At 50.2% G+C, this 20,061-nt stretch overlaps 1 protein-coding gene across 7 annotated transcripts in view; it reads left to right on the top strand.

Annotated features, from left to right (window-relative positions):
- TTLL5 (tubulin tyrosine ligase like 5) overlaps positions 1–20,061 on the top strand; it is a 1,306,640-nt gene that overhangs the window by 1,234,365 nt on the left and 52,214 nt on the right. The gene's annotated exons all lie outside the window — the stretch shown is intronic.

Raw genomic sequence — 20,061 nt, 5'->3', positions numbered from 1 at the left:
GAGCCCCAACAAGGAGGCCGCCAACCAGAGAAAACGGAGGCAGGGCAACCAGAACCATGACCCAAAGGACACGGCCAAGCAACCCACCAAACAAGGTCGCCCAGCCCAGAACCACCGGGAAGGCACACAGGACACGCCAGCCACAAAGACACAGAGCAAACCGCGACAGCCCCGAAGAAGGCCAACAGAGCGCGGGCACAAGCACCCAGACCAACAAGGAAGGGGGAAAGCAGAGGCCAGAAACCGGCCCACCCCAACAAAACGTACGACCCGGCCCCAGAGAGCCCAGAGCAGGAGCCGAACAGGAGCATGACCCCATCCAAGCAGAAAGACAGGCAAGGGGATAGAAAACCGAAAACCCCAGAAGGCCAAAAAAAAAACACTGGGAAGGAGGCCACCAGCCAAAACAGAAAGGACGCCAAACCCAGAGCAGCAGGGAAGAGGAGGCCAACCCAAAGACCACAGGCCAGAGACACCCCCCAGAAAGAACCAGCCGACAGCCGACCAGCAAGGAGAGGCCAACAAGACCGGAAACCAACAACGAACAAGCCCAACAAGGGCGGGGACAGAGCCATCGGCCACAACCCCCAGAAAACCCCCAACCCCAAAAGGGAGGGAGAACGGGGCAAGAAGGATGGCCAGAGCAACCGGGAACACCCAGCAGCCCCCAAACCAGGAAACAACCAGCCAGGAACCCACCGAACCACAGAGGGCCGACAAAAACAGGTGCCAACACAGCAGAGGACCGCACAGCAACCCACACCCAGGCCAAGCACGCAGCAAGACCAGGAGCCAGCCAAAAAAAGAAACGGCCCCAGGGCGCACAGCACCCAGACCAAAAGGCCACAAGGCCCAACCCCAGCAACACTGGAGAGGAGCCAAGAAAACAGCACAAACCAGGGCAACAAACGCCCAAAAGGAGCCAGGAAGCCAGGACCAGAGCCAAGTAACCCGACGACAAAGCAGGACCTGCAGGCCCAACCAAACCCAGGATGGAGCCCACGCAGCGCCAAGGCTAAAGCAAGGGGCAGGGAGGAACAGAAAACCCCCAGCACACGACCACCGGACCACGTAAAAGGCCGGCAAACGAAACAGAGGAAACGCCAAAGCGGAAGCCGCAGAGAAGGCAGAGGGCCAAGCAGCAGGAAAACCAAAGACAACCCGCAGCCAGGAGGGAGGACACCACAGAACCGCACCACAACCAGAGAGGAGCGGAAAGACACCCAAACAGACACACCTCGGGAACAAAGCCCAGGGAAGCAAGGAGAAGCGAGCCAGGACACCAGAACCAGGAAAGAACCAGGAATGCCCAGCAAAACACACCCCAGAGCAGGCCGAAAATGACAGCACAGGCACAAAGCCAAGGAGGCACAGCTCGAGGCCACCCCGAACCCGCAGGAAGCCGGCAACCCGGAGGCACAGGACCCCATACAGGCCCCAACACAGGCGAAACAAGCCCAGGAAGAGAACCGACGGCAAGAGAAGGCCCCGAAGGACCCACCAGGACGCGGCCACAACCGCACAGCGCCCCGCCAGGACACAAAAGAGAGCCCAGGCAAGGACGCAGAGCCCAAAAATGCGACCAAACAGCCACACAAAACCAAGCCGGAGCGGAAAAGCCCCAGCAGACACTCAGCCAGGCACCCACCACGGGAACCAAAAGAGACCAGAACCACCCCAGAACCAAACGCACCAGAGTGCAGACGGACCAAGAAATCAACAGCACCCGGCAGCGTCCTCGGGGGAACAGCAGAACAGAAGAGGGAAAACAGGCGCCACGCCAAGGACACGGCAGCAGTGAAAGACCGCCAGGCCTAAACAGCAGCGGCACGAACCCCAGGGACCAAAAGGCGGACCGCCACCGGAAGCACCACTCGGGGGGGACGCCAAGGAAAGGAAGAGCAGACGCCCAACCACACCAGACAGAAAACCAGGCGGGCGGACAGGAAACACTGGAAGCAAGCCAAAGGCAAGCACAGAGAGAGCCAGGGCAGGAGCAAACAAAAACATAAGCAGCCAGACCCCAGAAGCAACCCCAGCAAACAGAAGGCCCCGGGACAAACACCCGAAGCCCCAGGCTGGAGAAAAGGAGAACAGAACGAGCCACCGAGGCGCAGGCAGAGGAGGCAGAGAGCCCCAGAGAGCCCCAGGCGTGACACCGGGAAGCCACAAGAGGAACCAGGCACAGCCCAAGGGACGGGGGAACCAGGAACCCCACGCACCAAACCCCAACCAACCACCCAGAAGTGCAAAAAGAAAAGGAACCAGCCACCACAGAGGCGACAGGAACCCACGCCCACCCGAGGCAGGCCACCAAACAGAAGAGCAAATGCCAACAGCCCAGAGAAGCTGCAAACGAACCCAAATTAGAGGAGAAGCCCCCCCAACAAGGCCCGAAAGAAAACGCAGAAGAACCGGGAAGGAGGAAGAGGCAGTGGCGGGCCACCCACACAAGCCACCCGACCCAGGGCCGCCAGCAACCAGGGGAAAAACCGCGACCACCCCCCCAGACCACACACCTCAGGCGGGTGGCAGAGCCCGGAGCAACCTCAGGCACAGGGGAGCACAGCCCCAACCAAGGGTGCACCCGAACCGGGCATGCGAGGGAAAGAGCCAGCAGCACGCGAACCAAGACGGTGGAGGAGAGCAGCCCCGACAGGACGCCCCCCCGAGAGGAGCGGCGTAAGCAGAACGCGCACCCACAGAAGCACAGCCCCCACCAAGGTGCAACCGGCCAGGGCAGAAAACGCCGGAGACCACAGCCAGCCCCCCCCCCCCGAGGAGCAGAGCAGCCCCAACAGGACGTACCCCAAGCGGAGCCGGCCGAAGGCAGAACAAAACAGGCTCCGAAGAAACCAGCATACGCAGAGGCAACAGCCAGAAGGAGCGCCCCACCGCCACAAGCACAAACCCCGGCAGCAGGAGAAGCAGCAGGCAAGTCGGGCAGAAGGCGTCGCAAGGTGCCACACACCCCAACAACACCGGAGCAGGGCAGCCCAATCGAAGAGCAACAGCACAGCACCAGCACACAGGGAAGCCGGGAGGGCACCTACAGGGAGGCAGCACAGAGGCAGAGCGCATGCAGCGGAAGCAGGAGGTCCCGGGTTCAAAACCCGGCATCCCCAGGAGCCATTGCAGCCCAACAATGCAACAGTAGGCAAAACCAGACATGTGCAGAGACAGACAAAATGAAAAATTGCACGACACAACAGAACACCAGTACATGCAAAGCGCACTCATCACCCAGGGGTCGCAAGGCAGGAAACGACCAGCAAACCGGGAAAGAAGGAGCCAGCGGCGGGACACGAACCCCAACAGCGTAAGGGGCCGTCACACCAACACCACAAAACGCAGCCACTGAGCCACAGTCACCAGCGCCCAAAAGCGAAGGCAGGCAGCAGAGGAACAGCACTCCAGGGTAAATGAGTGTGGGACACTGCACACAGGACGATGCACCACCCGTGAAAGCACGGCAAAAAACAACACCAGGAGGCCACAGAACTTTCCTTCCCAAGAAAAGGAAGACCGCTACGCGGTACTCACCCGGAGGGGGGGCCGAGACACCACCAGGAAGACGGCCCCCTCCAACAGCCCCAGCGATCCGACCCGGCGGGCCCACCAAATCCAGGAACAACAGGAGACCAGCAAACGCGGCGCGCCTTCCACCCGGCCCGGCCCCAGGAAGACGCGCACGCGACCCGGAAGCAACCGGGAGGCCAGCCGCAAAGGGCCGGACGGAGGAAATCAGAGGAGCGACACGCGAACCCAGGAATCGAGCAGCAGAAACCAGCAGACTCCACCAACTGCCATGGCACCCACAGCCCCACTTGAAGAGCCATAGGGGGCAGATCCGGCCACGAACAGGCCCGCAACCCAGCAAGCCCGGCAGGCCAGGAGGCGGACCAGAAGACCCCCCGCCCTCACAGCCAGGCAGCAGGGCTGGGGGAGGAGAAAAGAAAGACCACTCCAGCCCAGCAGGAGCAGCACCAGCAAAACCACGTCCCTTCTGTCGACAGACAGAAAAAAGAACAGACGGGATGCTGGGTGAGTACTGCTTATGTACTCCCGGTGGGAGGGGCAGTATTATGGTCCCAGCATGCCTCTGCTCTTTTTTTCTGTCAGGAGATAGTTATCTCCAATATGTAAATGAATGGGACGAGGACATAAGGGACCTGGGGGTAATGGTATGTTGCTAATTACTCAACATATATTGGCTGAGGGGCAGTGAATGAGGATCAGAGACATTTTGGTTTAAAAGGTAGGCTCTCTGCAGGTGTGGATAGGCCCTGGCAGTTTCTGATACAAGTGCAGACTGACCTGGCTCTGTATACTGTCTAGCTCTGACTTCAAGTAGCTTTTGGAATCAGCAGTTGTCCAGGCCTGGTAAGGGCTGTGGGCAGTGAGAATTATGAATGCTTTTAGGAGCACCTTAGGGGGGCAACGGTGAGCGCTGGTCAATAAACTGGAGCTCTCCCCGAGACTGATTGGTGGAATATCTTACCAGTTTAACACTATAGGTTAAACTGGCTCCTTTCCTGTCTGAAAACATGCTCATGAGCTGCGGAAACCCAAAAAGTTGAGTCCCCATGTTGAACCTCTTCAACAGCTGTATGACCCCAGATCTAACTCGAGCTATTTTCAGTATTTGGGGTCTGAAACCAGATCTCAAAGTGTATGAAAGGTTTTCTGTCCTAGATGCAGAATAATTTCTTTTTACCTCAATAGTTGTAAAACCAAGATCCTGCTTGTTGGTCCTGGAGAACCATCGCCTCACACTTTTTCAAGGACCATATCAATGAGGAATCCCACAAAACACATGACTAAGGTGTGCTTTTCGATAGCGAGCTCATCTTCTCCTTACAAGAACGCAGCAGCTAAAAGTGAGTTTCAGCACTAAGGACAACTGCGAAGAATCCTTATTTCTAGCAACTCCCCCCAAAAAAACAGAAAGGTCTGAAGATAATCTATCTCAATGGCTTTCTGTTAATAAGTTTATAACTATCCTAAGGAACCTACATGATGCGACTCTACCAGAGCATTTGTCAATGAACTGGGCAAATAATTAAATAATCCTCTATCCATTACAGTGGAGCACAATAAAGAGGATCTTGGTCACATTTACAACTGTTGCAAAACGTAGCTGTTGCCTTCTCTTTAAATATTTGTAAGATTCACTGCTCTGAACACTGGCTTTTTTATATTCAGCATGAATGTCACACATGACCACAGTACTCTGAAGTTTACTATAAAAGGCATCCTTGCAGTAGCTGCACAAGGGTTATTTCCTCGACAGCAGTGGGTTCTCAAAGGGTGAAGCCGCCCTTTGTGGTTTTGTCATAGATTGTGATGTCTCAGAGCACCTACTTCAATGGAACAATTACAAATGCCTCTTCCTCCTCTTTCTCAAAGGTGAAGTTTGCTAAAAGGAAGCAATATGGCCGAACAGGGGAAATAAAGTCTTTTGGCACATACTCCCTTACACTCTGAACTATGGAATGAAATCTAATCTCTTGATGGGAAGAAATCCTCAGACAAAGGTTTAAGTTAAATTATTTTATATTTGCTGTAAGACAAGGAAGGAAAGTAGTTGTTATGTTATGTATTCTTTATGTAGTGAACACATGCCAAATATTTTGCCACTGGCAAATTTATTATGCGCTGTAAGGCAACTGCTGGGTATTGGATTTTCTCTGCGTTTGTCCTGTGAGGTGGAGTGGGGGAGAATGTCATGCAACCTGTTGCACAAACCTTTATAAGGGTGAAGTCAAAGGGTTGTCTCCTCTTGGCACAGAACAGTGGGTGCTGGTATTTGACTCTCTGCCTAACCTATGGTTTTGGAATCTTGTTGGACCTCATTTTGTATGTGGCATTACTACTAATTTCTATGTATTTGTGGGATGCTTGGGTTAGTGGTCAGGTGGAGTTTATGTGGTTAGTTGTCTTGGTGGATGTGTTTCAGTTAATCCTTGATTAGGGCAACTGAGTTGATAACTCTTCTGTTCCTTGTGCACGAATTCAAATTTGTTAAATAAGTCACTTTTGGTTGGGCAGGTCCTTGCAGTTAATATTTATTTCTAACATAGTTCCCCCTGTGACCTCAGTTCCCTTTTTCGCCCGCTTCTGTATTTCGTTTTTGTTCCCCAATCCTAAGAAAATGTGGATTTCCTAAGACTTGTCTAATTGTTATTACTTGCCCATCTTCTTCAAGTGCTTCAAGATGTGGTTTATCACTTCGGTCCTGGTGTAGGCTTGCCATCTTTATAGACCTTGAGCCTGTTAATTTCCCGAAAGGGATATCTTTAGGTGTTTTCCAAGTCAAAGGAGCAGGTGTGTCTGGTTGATGTGAAGGAGTGTGTTATTTTCCAGGGAGGTTTGTTGTTTTCAGGGGGTATTGGTCAAAGGCACTGTATAGAGTGTGTTTCAGAATGTGACTATTTAAGTAAGGTACAGTGAGGCTAGGCTGTACCTAAGGAGGGTCAAAAGTTAGGTAGAAGTTTTAATTTAAATATGAGCATCTTCTGAAGAATCAACTAAAACGTTTCTTGATTCACAGCCTTTGAAGAACACTGTGCCTACGGTTGCTTGTGGGTCTTAGTAGACTAGCACCTTGAATAGTAAAACTCAATCTGGATAACTGCACATCTTCCATACCAGTGCTCCTGAGGTGTGCAGCTTGTATTACTGTGCCCCTTTTGAAAATTCACCAAACTGTACTCAGGCCAAAGGGGGTCACCTTGAACTGATGGAGAAGAGTCCCACCTCAAACCGTTGATGTTTCCCACGTGCAAGCCTTATTGGAATGTAAAGGTAGCCATCTTTTAAGGTTGGAAGCTCTGGGCATCTTATCCTACTCTTTCTTCAACAGCCTGGACATGTCCCACGGATCCAAATGGAGAAGAAATTACTTTGCTTATCCAGGTTCACGAAATGAGGAGCGTGCCTGATCCACTTGTAGTTATGGAGCGGTATTAGGAGGGACTATGGGGTGGAGGAAGGGCAGAGGTGATCCTTTCCTGTGTAGCCCTTAATGCCAGGTCCTGTGGTTTTAATTGCCAATTGGTATGGTAACGCTAAGAATGTAGCTGGCTCAGGGCTCAGTTGTTTAGGCTCTGAGTCCCAGACTTTGCTGGCTAGGGTAGTATTTGCAACTCTGTGATACGGACTTTGCTTTTTTTTTTTGTGGCACTATCGTGGTGGGCTAGAGTGTGGGAAAACCGGAAACCAAACATGCAACGAATGGAAATTAAAAGGATAGAGGGAGGTGGGGGCCTATTCGTTCTATTCCAGCTGAAGAAACCCAATCCTTGGATCAAACGCCACGTGGCAGCAGAAACCTTTCCAGAAAATAGTTTCCTGCTCGCCCTCCAAGGCAGCGTTCTCTGAGGCTTATTCTTCCCTGACTTTGCTAATCTTAAAGCAGTGAAAAGTTAACGGTGCCTTGAAGTTGCGCCAATCTCCGTGCTGCAAATTTATTCCTGGCGCGCTGCGTTAGCCATAATGCCTTAACTGATCTGCTGCTGGTGAGAAGAGTGTGAGCTGCGCGCGCACACAGACACGCGCACGCCCCTCACATGCCCCATACACGCGTCCCACACACACGTCCATATACTCCTTTGTTATTCACGCACTTAACCGCAAACTACATACAAATAGACCTTTCGGGTGAGGGACACGTCATTCACTGCCAGCGCTGTGTGCGCACAGGCTGCTGCTTTAGGCTCTAGTGCGTTGAATGCGGAAGGTTCACTGCGCGCGAAGTGGGAAACCAGCTCTCCGCCTTCAACGTTCAGTGACGGTCTACGATATGTGAACCCCCCCCCCCCCCCATAGGAGATGTGCGAGGCCCCTCTAATTTGCATATGTTACACATTCAGGGCTCCAGAAGCCAGACCCCTCCTGAGCTGCAGCTGCTCCTTTCAGCCACCTACAAACACCTATTTTACAAATTATATAGAACAGAAGGTGTGAGAGCTGCCTTTAGGCTGAGTGTTAAAACTGCGGGGGAGCTAAACTGCTGGACAATGGGCATCCGTGTGCCTCTGATTGGCAGCCCAGCAGGAGGCAAAATTACAGGACAAACCTGCAAAATGTGTCTCCTTACAACTGGGGCAAGTGGAGGGGTCCTCCCCACACCATCGCTGCAAGGCCCAGGGAGGGGTTGCCCACAGTTGCAAAGAGACACCTTCCTTTCAGTTTGATCGGCGGGGGCCACAAGAGGACTGGTGTGCTGCCGTGGCCTGGTTGTGTGGCACTGGTGTGGGTCCCCATGCGGGTGGCTGAGTGCGGGGTTCTGGGCAGCTCCCTACACTGCCCATGCCTAGTGCCAGCCCTGTATAACATTTTTGTTATTTTAAGTTATTCCAGACTATATGAAGCCCTTCTGCGCATGCCCTCTGCTTGGCCGCTTAAAGATATTTAAGTCCTCCCATGTTAAGTGCAGATTTTCAGGCACGCATTTGATGCGCGAAAGACTATTTTAAATAGAAGTCTGTTCGAAGGGATGCTGTTTTCTCTACAGACTCTTTATCTTTGACCCTGGACCATTTTACTAATGCTCACACTGGCACGGAGTGCCTGGGAGATGGCATCGGCTCTCCTTACGTCTTCAGTTCCTTTTTACTCACCCAGGTGTTTCCAAGTTCTGGGACCCAAGCTAAAAGGAGTTGCATAAAATGCAAGAAGCTGTGGCCATGTTGACAGTGGCAAAAGTGATCCTTACCTTGGAATATGATTGTGAGGAAAGGAAACAATGGCTTAGTGAAATGTGACCATGGACAGCCAACAAGCCCCTGAGAATGAGGAAGGAGCTGTTTCTGTGATTCTCGAAACTGGAACTCCCCTGTAAGTACTTTAGAGAACAGGCAATGAGAAAATATAAAAAACAGAAGAGGTTGAACTCTTGGTGAGAAACCAGGTCTTTCACACATAGCCATTCTTCAGAAAAAGAGTAAAAGAAGAGTTCCCTTTCTGGACAGTGCGGATAACGCAAGCCCATTTTTTGGTAGTTTGGTAAAATGCTCCAAGAACGGGCTTTAATTCACTCCTCTCGGGAGAACTTTACACCCATCCAAGTCCAGCAATATCCTTGATGGCAGAGTGCAAGTCATTCAAAGTAGAGATTTTATTTTGTTAAATGAACCTGTTAAAAGAGCATGTCCCCCTTGCCAGGTCCCACCAACGCAGTTCCAAAGTGGATACCCTGCCCTGGGCACAATGGATGTGGTAGGTTTCAGTCACGCCCACTAGGCTTAATACTGAGGAAGTGATGGATCTGCCTTGTACTACACCTTCATGGGAGAGACTACTCCTGGGAGACAAGGAGGTGGCCTATGGTGTTGTAGTTCTGCAGTATCATCTGGCGGTTCCTATAATGCCACTAAAACAACTGTGATGTCTTCAGCACCGATATCAGAGTCAGGTCCAGAGACTGTGGTGCCTGCTTATTAGACTGAGTGGTTCATCCCATTCAATGGAACTCTATGATATAGGTGAGTGTGTTATGTACTTTGCCAAACCACCTATGGGAAGCAGAGCCACCAAGAAGATAAGGAGTCTCTAAAACCTTGCAGTATTTGCAGAAAAGGATTAAAGTGATCTGAATACCACTTGTTAGAGAGAAGCATGAGGTTGGGCAAACCACATCTTTACATCACTCTTGTATATATTTCTCTTTTGAAAAGAGCTTGTTCCACTTAACATATAAAGTCACCATGTACCAGGCGGGGTATGTTGATGACAAGGTGATTGTCCTTTTACACCAGGGACCATGGAAAGGGGCTTATCATTTCATTTGCAGAAGCTTTCACAAAGCAATTTGATAAATACACATGCTGGGCCTCCCATTTTCTGGAGTGTGTTGCAGAAGTGTAGGCAAATGGCTAGGCACCCCCTTTTACCTTATAAATCATCCAGTGGGAGTGTCAAAGGTGGTTCATGCAGTCAGCACTAGAGGGAGGCCAAAGGCTTTTTAATTCTGCCTCATTACAGAAAAACCACGGTGATTATTGAAATGATTAAAGACATTTCTCACTTTGGGATTTTTAGTACTAAGATCAGTGAATACTGTCAATAATTGTCGAGAATTTTTACCTGTTGTATTAGTTCCTCGAGAAGGCTGTAGATCATTTGTGTAATGACCTGGCAAAATCTTTGAAGCAGCAATCTTATAGGGACAGGCAAGAGGTGCTGGCAACTCAGGATTAGGCAACACTTGCATCTGTCTCCCAGTGAAAGCTAATTTGATAGCTCCTGACACCATGTTCACAATAGGGGGAATCTTAAAGGATTTTTTCTTGGAAGAAGGTAACCTCCGACATGCTTATGCTAAGTGTACAGTTTTTTCTTCAAATATTTCGTTGTCATTGACTCCCACCACAATACAAGTGGTCAGAATAATGCAGAGGATAAATGTTTGCAATGTTTGTACAAATGCTGCAGAATCATGCAATAGCAGAGAAGCCAAAAGACGAAGGGCATTGAGGTGAGTCAAAACCTCTGCTAATTTCCCTTTGCCAATTAGTAGAGAGGGCTTTGATGATGTGCCAATGTAAGACGCAGATATTCTAACATAGGTGCATTCACCACGCTTGGAATCTTCTAAGCTTAAAATTCCAATAGGTTTGGCATCTGGGGATTCATTTGTGAGAAGCTTAACTATGTCTTAAACAAAGATCAGACATTCATTACTGAGGCATTCTGGCTCTTCACTGGATCCGTAAACAAACTCCTAGTTCAGCCCTTAGGTGTTAAAATGCTGTTTGGGGATGAAGTTGACCTTATCATTGAGACATTTAAGGAACAGAGGCATAATCCAAGATCTTTGAAGTAGGAAGCAACTTTTAAACCTTTCTTCATAACTCATCAGTATATGTTCATGCCCTCAATTTCCCCGAGCAGTCTCAATTTTACCAGACCTGAAACAGAGGCAAGCTCTTTATAAAGAGGCTTGCTAAAGTAGCAGGCAGGCAAAACAAGAGATGACCACACAGACCCCCTTGCAGGTCAGGTGGAGTGCTATCCTCAAGTGGGATATCGCTCTACCTGATCACAAGTACCCCAGTGTTCCTTCACTCATGTTTACGAAGTGTGGGAACACTGGGCCTGATTGTACTTACTTGCCTGTGAAATAGTGTGCAGTACAGACAGGGGCGTGAGGCACAAGAGCATCTCAACCACTGCATGACATACTCCTTCCCACATACACAGAAAAGGGAGAGCATGAAAAGCCCCCCCGCCCTCCTGCCATAAGCCTACACTGCCCTGGATGCCTTTGATATCCGCCGTCCAAACTTATTATATCTGCATCAGTCTCCCACTCCTCTTTACCACCTGCTCAAAGCAGAAAGGAAAAGGCAGTGGAAAAGGGCCTATGATTTAGTTCCACATGTTATTTACCATTCTGGGTGGAATAACCCATAATTAAATCCTACAGGAAGCAATAATGGGCCACAATCTGTAATATAGGACTAGGTAATTTTGACACCCCTGTACATTGCAACTTGTGATCAGGCCCTTAGTCTTCTCTTATGGTGACAACTAAACAAATAAAAAGATCAATATGCTGTCCTAAGATCACAGTACTCCTTAGGGAGTGGGGATCTGTGTGGAGTGTGTCTTGTGTGAATATATTAATGTGACTTGTGAGAACGTCATCTTGATGCTGAATGATGTGATGTGACCTGTACCTATGAGTAGAACAAGATCTTGGCCAAGTAGTACCCGCTGTAACAGTATTTACTGGCGGACGAGGAACTACAAGGCCACCTGGGGTAGTAGCTTTTACACCCAAATGCATTTGATCAGCTACAATCCACAGCATAAGATCCCTGTTCCCTACTGAAGGAGGTACGGGCAGGGGTGTCCTTTTACCCCACTACTAGTAGCCCTGGCTATTGAGCCCTTAGCAGCATGACTTTAGAATGATTACCTTGTGCCAGACATGGACTGGGAAGAGATAAAAACAATTGATTGCCATAATATGCAGATGGCCTACTCCTACACATCAGATAACCTAGATGGTCAGGCCAGAGACTCATGGAAATGCTAGAAAAATGTGGGATGTCATCCAGCCTGAAGGTTAATTGGGATAAGTCCGTCAGCTACCCATTACAGGGGTAGCATGCCAATTCATTAGGTGTCTCAGTTTATGGTAGTGCAGTAAAGATTTAAATACTTGGATATATTTATTACTGGAGACCCTCAGTTGTCCTGGGAGCTAAATCTTTCTCCACTACTCAGAGCAACCAGAGCTGAGCTACTCCACTTGAAATCATCACCAATATCGATTGCTGACAGTGTGGGCCTATTTAAAATGAAATGGTTTTATGATTTTACTACCCAGGCTTCTGTAGGTTCTTGAAAACTATCACTGAGATCCCATGTAGCTGTTTGCAAAAGATAAGAGAATATGTCTGCCCAGTCCAATAGGAGCAAAAGATGCCTATGGTGGCTTTTGACAATTGTGTTCAATCGTAGTATGAGGGTGGATTTGCAATGGCAGGTACACAATTATATTTCTGGGCAGCACAAATGATCGTTCCTAATTACTAGTTATTTGGTATCATGACCCAGTGACGTCGGTCTAACTGCCAGAACTCAGAAAGCCATTGGTCATAAGAACAGTGCCTACGACTGTCTACTCTACCCCAGGCTTCAGGCATGGTATGTAACTGCTGGCTTAAATGGGTGGGATGGAATGGATGTGTGTTCCAAGAGATCCCCTATGGCCTGGAAAATGGCTAAAACAAGTTAATAAATTGACCTGGTTCCCTGACTGGAGCAACATGGGTATTTCGAGAGTAGGGTATGGCTAGTAACAAACCACTTTAAATCCTTGTTAGATATATCCAAGACATTCAGGCTGCAATTAATCAAAATCTGGTAACCACGGACCTCTCTTTTTGGCCTTGATTTAAAATTCATCCGGGAAACAAATGACAACATGCTCTGTATGTACACTGTTGTAGACATTGTTGGTTACTTATTTGTGTTCTTGATGATGGTAAACCGTTGGTACACATTGTGTCACTGTTGTTGTGTTATTAATATGAAATGCAAATAAAAAGATTTAAACAAATATTAAACCAAGAGAGACTTTAGTATAGACCTTGTTTTTTGTGATAGAAACCTTTTACCAAACTTCTTTAATGATATGGTTTTATAAAGAAATGTCCATGAGACAGTCAAAGGCTTTTGCTATATGAAGAACAAAGAAGACCAGCAGCCATTGTTGACATCTAAACAGACGTCAGAACATGGCATACTAGGCATGTATTGTAAACCAAAAGAATATCTTGAGCAAACCTGCTTAGTTGTGATAGATTTGATTGTATAATCTTAGGTAATCAGTTAGCCAAGATTTTATCATACTGTTTGCAGTAAGCGAGTCTAGCAGAATTATGGTTTTAGTGGAACATGTTTGCTGCCTGATTGAAATTGTTTCAAAAACATCTGTTTGCAATATGTAAATGTAATGTGAATTTATTTTATGAAGCGTGCAATTACCCGAAGGTGTCTTAGAGCTAGCGGTTAATTGCCAGAAGTCAGTAGATAGAACGCAGATCACTAGGCTTACCTAAGTGATTCAGCGAAGAGCCATGTTTTTAGCTGCTTCCTAAACTGCACCAAGTTGGATTGGACAATAATGTTAACAGTGTACACTTATTTTATTTGTACTTATTTTAAGTTAGGTTTTGCCCTTTAATCTTCAATTTTCTCTTATTGTTATTGTTATAGAAGCTTATGGACCAAAGCATTGTCCTTAGTGCTTACAGTCCTTAAAGTATTGCAGTGTAAGTTGGTGCTACGAGGCATATTATCAGAGAGATCTGAAAGAGACAATTAGTTATAAATTCCTTACCTGTAGAATTACCCCCAGGTGTCAGACTGGATCTGAAGGTTGAAAAGTGGCGTTGGTCGACTCTGCGTTCGTCGTTGGCATCGTGGTTGCCCGAATGATGTTGCGGTATCTACTTAGATGCCGCCCTCGCGCGCTGACCTCAGTTCTTTCTTTTTCCGCGCCAGCCAGTTCAGTTCTGGAGAGAGCAGTACCTCCAGTCACTTTTTGGCTGACTTTTTTGGACTTTTGTCGACACAGTTTTTGAGTCTATTGACTCCAGGTGCACGCAGGAATGTCCAGTCGTCCTCGGCCCGGCTTCAAGGCTTGCGACATCTGTTGCAAGCTGATGTTGGTTATGGACCCGCACCGCTTGTGCCTGGGGTGTCTGGAGCGCGACTATGATCCCAAGTCATGCTCCGACTGCCGGACCATGAATCCGAAGTCTTTGCGGGAGCGGTCCCGAAAGCTTCTCGAGGCCCGGCAGTCTGCTCCTTGCCGTTTGAGGTCCCAGTCGCGTGGGAGGTCGAGGTACTGGTCGCAGAGTCACCAACACTTGTCATCAAAGTCTTTGTACTCCTCAGGTAAGTCGAAGCACAAGAAAAAGTCGAAGAAGCATCGTCGCTCTTCGACTTCTCCCCGTCTGTCGGCCGACACGACGAGGGATGTGGACGGTTCCCGTGCTGCGGCTTGGAGTGCGGAGCCTGAAGGGTCGACTCCGAGTTTCCCTCCCTTTCTGGGAGCCGGAGTGACCCCTGCCCAGCTTCGGAGTTTCTGCGAAGTGATGCATGCCATCTTTGGGCAGCCCGACTACGCCGGCGCGCATTCGGGCCCTGCAGACTCGGCAGACACCGCAGGGTCCCCTTGGATCCAGGCCTGGATCCGGATCGGCGCCGGTCAACCTTATAACACCTCGCCCGGCGCCGATTCCACCGGCGCCATGTCTGCACCCAACGCCGGTTGTGTCCCCAGCCGGCGTAGGCCCCAGCCTCCACCCTCACTTGGACACGGAGCCGGACTGACGTCCAGCGGTACTTTTGTACCTCTGTTCTACCCTGGTGTTTCCTACAGGCCAGACTGGCCACCAGAGGAGGGTGAGGAGAACTGGAAGGGGTCTGTTGACCCTTTGGTTGACCAGTTGGATGAACCAGACTGGTGAGAGGAGTTGGGGGAAGCCTGTGGTCTGGATACCTCCCCAGATCTTGGCATGCTGTCTCCTCCTACCGTGGCTACGGAGGAGGGTGCTTCATACGCAGTGGTGTTGCGTAGGGTGGCCGAGGCCCTCAACCTCGAGCTACCTAGAGTGGCGGTCAGGACGAATCTCCTGACTGAGGTGTTTCAACCGGCAGCTGCCTCTTCAGAGCCCCTGCTGCCTTTCAGTGAAGCCCTTACTGACATCCTTTTGGTCCAAGCCCAACACAGGGGCTCCTGTAGATAGGATGATTGCCTGACGTCACCGCCCGGTTCCGGTCGACCCCTCTTTCCTCTCCCAACACCCCACCCCTGAGAGCTTGGTGGTCTAAGCCTCTATGTCCAAAGGCGCATTCCCCAACGTGCCACCTAATAGGGAATCCAAAAAGCTGGACCATCTTGGGAAGAAGATGTTTTCTTCCTCTAGCTTGGGACTGCGGTCGGTAAACACCACATGTCTGTTGGGCCATGACACCCACTCTGTGTGTGATACAGTAGCGCAGGTGCTGCCACAGTGCCCAAAGGAGGCCTGGGCCGTTCTCTCCCGTGCAGTCGCCGAGGGGAGAGACGGAGCCAAGTTTACCATAAGATGTGGACTGGACATCGCCGACTCGCTAGGCAGGACGATTTCCACGTTGGTAGACCTTCGACACTACGCCTGGCTGAGGTTGACTATTTTTTCCGGGGATTTCCAGGCTACCTTGCTGGACATGCCTTTTGATGGCAGTCGCCTGATCGGCGACAAAGCAGACAATGGGCTGGAGCGCTTTAAGGACTTTTGGGCTACGGCCAAGTCCTAGGGCCTCTCTACCACCCACCCTGCGCAGTCTGCTTTTCGCCACTTTTGTGGCTACAGAAGAGGTGCCCCACCACGTTTCACCCAGAGCCAGAGGCCGGCGCAAGCTATCCAGTCCCTGGGCGGCCGGGCACGTGGGACCCACCGTTGTGGGTCTGGGGGCCAGCGATCGGGCCAGTCCACCAGCCCTCCCTCTGCATCAGCTTTCAAGCCCTCCTAGTCCGACCTTTCATGGCCACCAATCGCCAGTGGGTGGCAGGATTCGCCATCACCTCCCCCACTTGCGCACCTTCACATCGGACTGGTGGGCTTTGCAGATAGTCCGAAGGGGCTACTCCCTCCCCTTCAAGACTACCCCTCCATCCATGCCACCTGAGCACCATCGCATGTCAGAGGATTATCTGGCCCTTCTACATCAGGAAGTTATGGCTCTCTTGGCCAAGGGAGCCATCGAGCGAGTTCCTGCCCCGGAAGTAGGATGTGGTTGCTATTCCCAGTACTTTCGGGTGCTCAAGAAGAACAAAGGCCTGCGTCCTATCTTGGATCTCAGGATCGTCAACCGCTTCCTCCGGGAGGCGAAGTTCAATATATTGATGCTATGTCAGGTCCTGTCTTCCCTCCGCCCTGGAGACTGGATGGTAGAGTTGGACTTGCAGGAGGCTTACTTTCACATCCCCATCCTGCCAGCCCACTGTCGTTACCTTCGGTTCACGGTAGGCCACGAGCACTTTCAGTTTACCGTGCTCCCCTTTGGCCTTACCAGCGCCCCTCGGTGTTCACGAAAGTGATGGCGGTAGTCGCAGCTCATCTGCGCAGATCAGGGCTTCGAGTCTTCCCCTATCTCGATGACTGGCTGTTGAAGGAGGGCTCGTCCCAGGCAGTCGTCTCCCACCTCCAAACTACGGCGGACCTCCTGCACTCGCTGGGGTTCACTATCAACGTGTCGAAGTCACACCTGTTTCCCTCTCAGAAGCTCCTTTTCATCAGACGGTTCTGGACACAACGCAGTTTCGGGCTTATCCCCCCGAACAGCGAGTCTGGAATTTTCGGGCTATGATTCAGATTTTTCAGCCTCTATCCGGGTTTCGGAGAAGTGGAGAAGTGTGGCTCACTGGTTAGAGTAGGCAGACCTGGAAGCAGAGGTCAGCCCGGGACCAGGGTTCAATTCCCGGCTCGCTGGGTCTTGAGTCCATAAATTGTCCATGGACTTGATAATTCTTGCTCCAGTGCATACTTGATTCATGGGTTCACACTCTGCGACTCTGGGAAATAGCTTGCTTAATCTCCACAATGGCCCCTCGCGGTGGGATGCCTGGCTTTCACCTTGTGGATGCCCTGCTGGGTTATCTCACAGGGGAATACCAGGACGGGTTCCCTAAGCAAGCGCTTAGAGACCGGTTGGTGATTTGCGCTATATAAATATCTGCACATTTACATTTACATTCGGATAGAATGAACATGAGGCTGCTGAGCCTCATGGCCGCCTGCATCCTGCTAGTAGATCATGCCAGGTGGCATATGTGGGCTCTGCAGTGGGACCTGAAGCTCCAGTGGGCACAGCATCAGGGGAATCTGTCCCATTTCATTCGGATCTCGGAGGGCACTGAACGACAATTGCAATGGTAGCTAGCGAACCAGGATTGGGTCAATGGCAGATCCCTCTCCCTTCCCCAACCAGAGTTCACAGTGGTGACGGATACATCACTTCTGGGGTGGAGCAGCCACATGGGAGAGGCGGAGATCAGAGGCCCCTGGTCTCCGGCGGAGTCCGGGTAACACATCAACCTGCTGGAGCTTCGGGCGATCCGTCTTGCACTACAAGCTTTCCTTCCCTCTGGGGAAGAGTAGTGCAGGTGTTCACGGACAACACCACTGCCATGTGGTACTGCAACAAACAGGGCAGGTGGTGTCATGGTCCCTAGGTCAAGAGGCTCTCTGTCTCTGGACATGGCTGGAACATCAGGGCATATCCCTGGTAGTTCAACACCTGGTAGGTTCTCTGAACGCCAGGGCAGACAAACTCAGACGTAGGTGCATGATGGATCACGAATGGCGTCTTCACTCGGAGGTGGTGCAAGGTCTCTTTTAGCAGTGGGGAGAGCATTGGTTAGATCTATTCGCCACCAAAGAGAACGTGCAAAGTCAGCGATTCTGCGCGTTGGAATTTCCAAGGCGACACTCGCTCTGCGACACTTTTCGTTGTGAGTGGAGTTGAGGTCTTCTATACGCCTTTACACCTTTACCACTTCTGCCTAGAGTGCTGAAGAAGATCAAGCGAGACCGAGCACAAGTCATTCTTGTGGCTCCTGATTGGGCACGAAGAGTTTGGTTTCCCGAGCTGTTACACATGGCCATCGATCCTGCGATCAGACTGCCTCTTCAGGAGGATCTTCTGTCGCAGCAGCAGGGGACGGTCCTCCACCCGAACCTGTCCAGTCCTTGTGTGGAGATTGAGTGGCCACAGTGGAAAGCTTTCGACCTTCCTCCCGAAGTTTGTGATGTTATCTTGGCAGCCAGGCGTCCCTCCACTAAGACGGTATACGCCGGCAGATGGAACAAATTGGTGGCATAGTGCACAGCAAAGACTGTGGATTCCATTTCCGCCCCTCTTTCTGAGGTTCTCTTGTTCCTCCTTTCTTTGGCCCAGCAGTGCTCTGTTCTGGGCACTCTAAAGGGCTACATCTCAGCCATTTCAGACTTCCTAATCAGCCTTCTCTTTTCAAGTCCCCTGTTGTAAATCGCTTCCTTAAGTGCATTACTCATCTTTTTCCTCCTGTTCCCTTCGTAATGCCCCAGTGGGACTTGAACTAAGTTATAACTTATCTTATGTGCGCTCCCTTTGAGCCGCTACATAACTGTCCTCTCAGACTTTTGACTTTAAAGACTGCTTTTCTAGTTGCCATCACCTCTGCTCGCAGGGTGAATGAGCTCCAAGCTCTTTCTTCAAAACCTCCTTTTCTGGCTGTTCATCCGGACAAGGTTGTTCTTCGATCTCGACCTTCGTTTCTTCCAAAAGTGGTTACTTCTTTCCACATTGGTCAAACCATCACTTTGCCCATCTTCTTTCCGCCTCTGCATTCTTCTAAGGAGGAAGAGAGGCTCCACTGTCTGGCTCCAAAACATGCACTTTCATTTTATTTGGCTCACACAAAGCAAATCCGGATGGATGACCAGCTCTTTGTTGGCTACCTGGGCGCCAAAAAAGGTCGGGCCGTGCACAAACGGACCATCTCTAGGTGGGTCGTTTTGTGCATAAAAGCTTGCTATTCTTTGGCAAAGAATGAGCCTCCAGTGGGACTGCCCATTCCACCAGGGCGACAGCAGCTACCACTAGGTTGGGACGTGGAGTCCCCCTCAATGACATCTGACAGGCAGCTACGTGGTCATCTCTGCACACGGTCACAAAACATTACTGCCTGGCCAGCAAAGTCCAGAGAGACGGCTTCTGTGTCCATTCTATTCTCCAGGACTTTCTGGTGTGAACTTCGTTCGCACACCTACCTCCGGGGTTGGTATTGCTGGGGTATCTATTCTACAGGTAACAAATCTATAACTAATTGTCTCTTTCAGATGAACAAGTGACTTACTTTCGGTAACGATATATCTGTAAGAGACATAGATTAGTTATAGATTCCTTGCGGCCCCACCCACTTTCCAAGTTTCCACTTTCCAAGTTCTGCAAACTGACTTCTTGAGTTAAAGACTTTCTTTTCGAGCCCTAGTTTTGTGCACCAGTGATCAGTGTCTTGCATGGCTCTGCGCTTCTGTTGTGTAAAAGAACTGACATCAGCGCACAAGGGCGGCATCTAAGTAGATACTGCTACGTCATTCCAGTGACCACGATGCCAACGACGAATGCGGAGTCGACCGGCGCCACCTTTCGACACGCAGGGGTACTGCTGATGAAAAAATTCTCCGGATCCAGTTTGACGCCTGGAGGTAATTCTACAACTAATCTATGTCTTTTACAGATATATCGTTACCGAAGGTAAGTAACTTGTTCAACAGATCTAGAGTCTCTATATTATGAAAAGCTTAGACTCCTTTCATTGCACCACACACACATACACACCACTTTCCAGTCTTCCGATTTCTGATATTTGGGACAATTATCCCTTGTGCAATGAGAAAATATGCACACCATTGCTTCTTCCAGGTGACGCCCATTTTGTAGGTTGTCTCTCATTGTCTCTCACCCAGGCCTGCACAACATGCTTGTAGAGAGTGTTCCCTTTAGTAA

The sequence above is a fragment of the Triturus cristatus genome, chromosome 9 (assembly GCF_964204655.1).
Source record: "Triturus cristatus chromosome 9, aTriCri1.1, whole genome shotgun sequence".
Classification (NCBI taxonomy): domain Eukaryota; kingdom Metazoa; phylum Chordata; class Amphibia; order Caudata; family Salamandridae; genus Triturus; species Triturus cristatus.
This window is presented reverse-complemented; position numbering and strand designations above follow the sequence as displayed.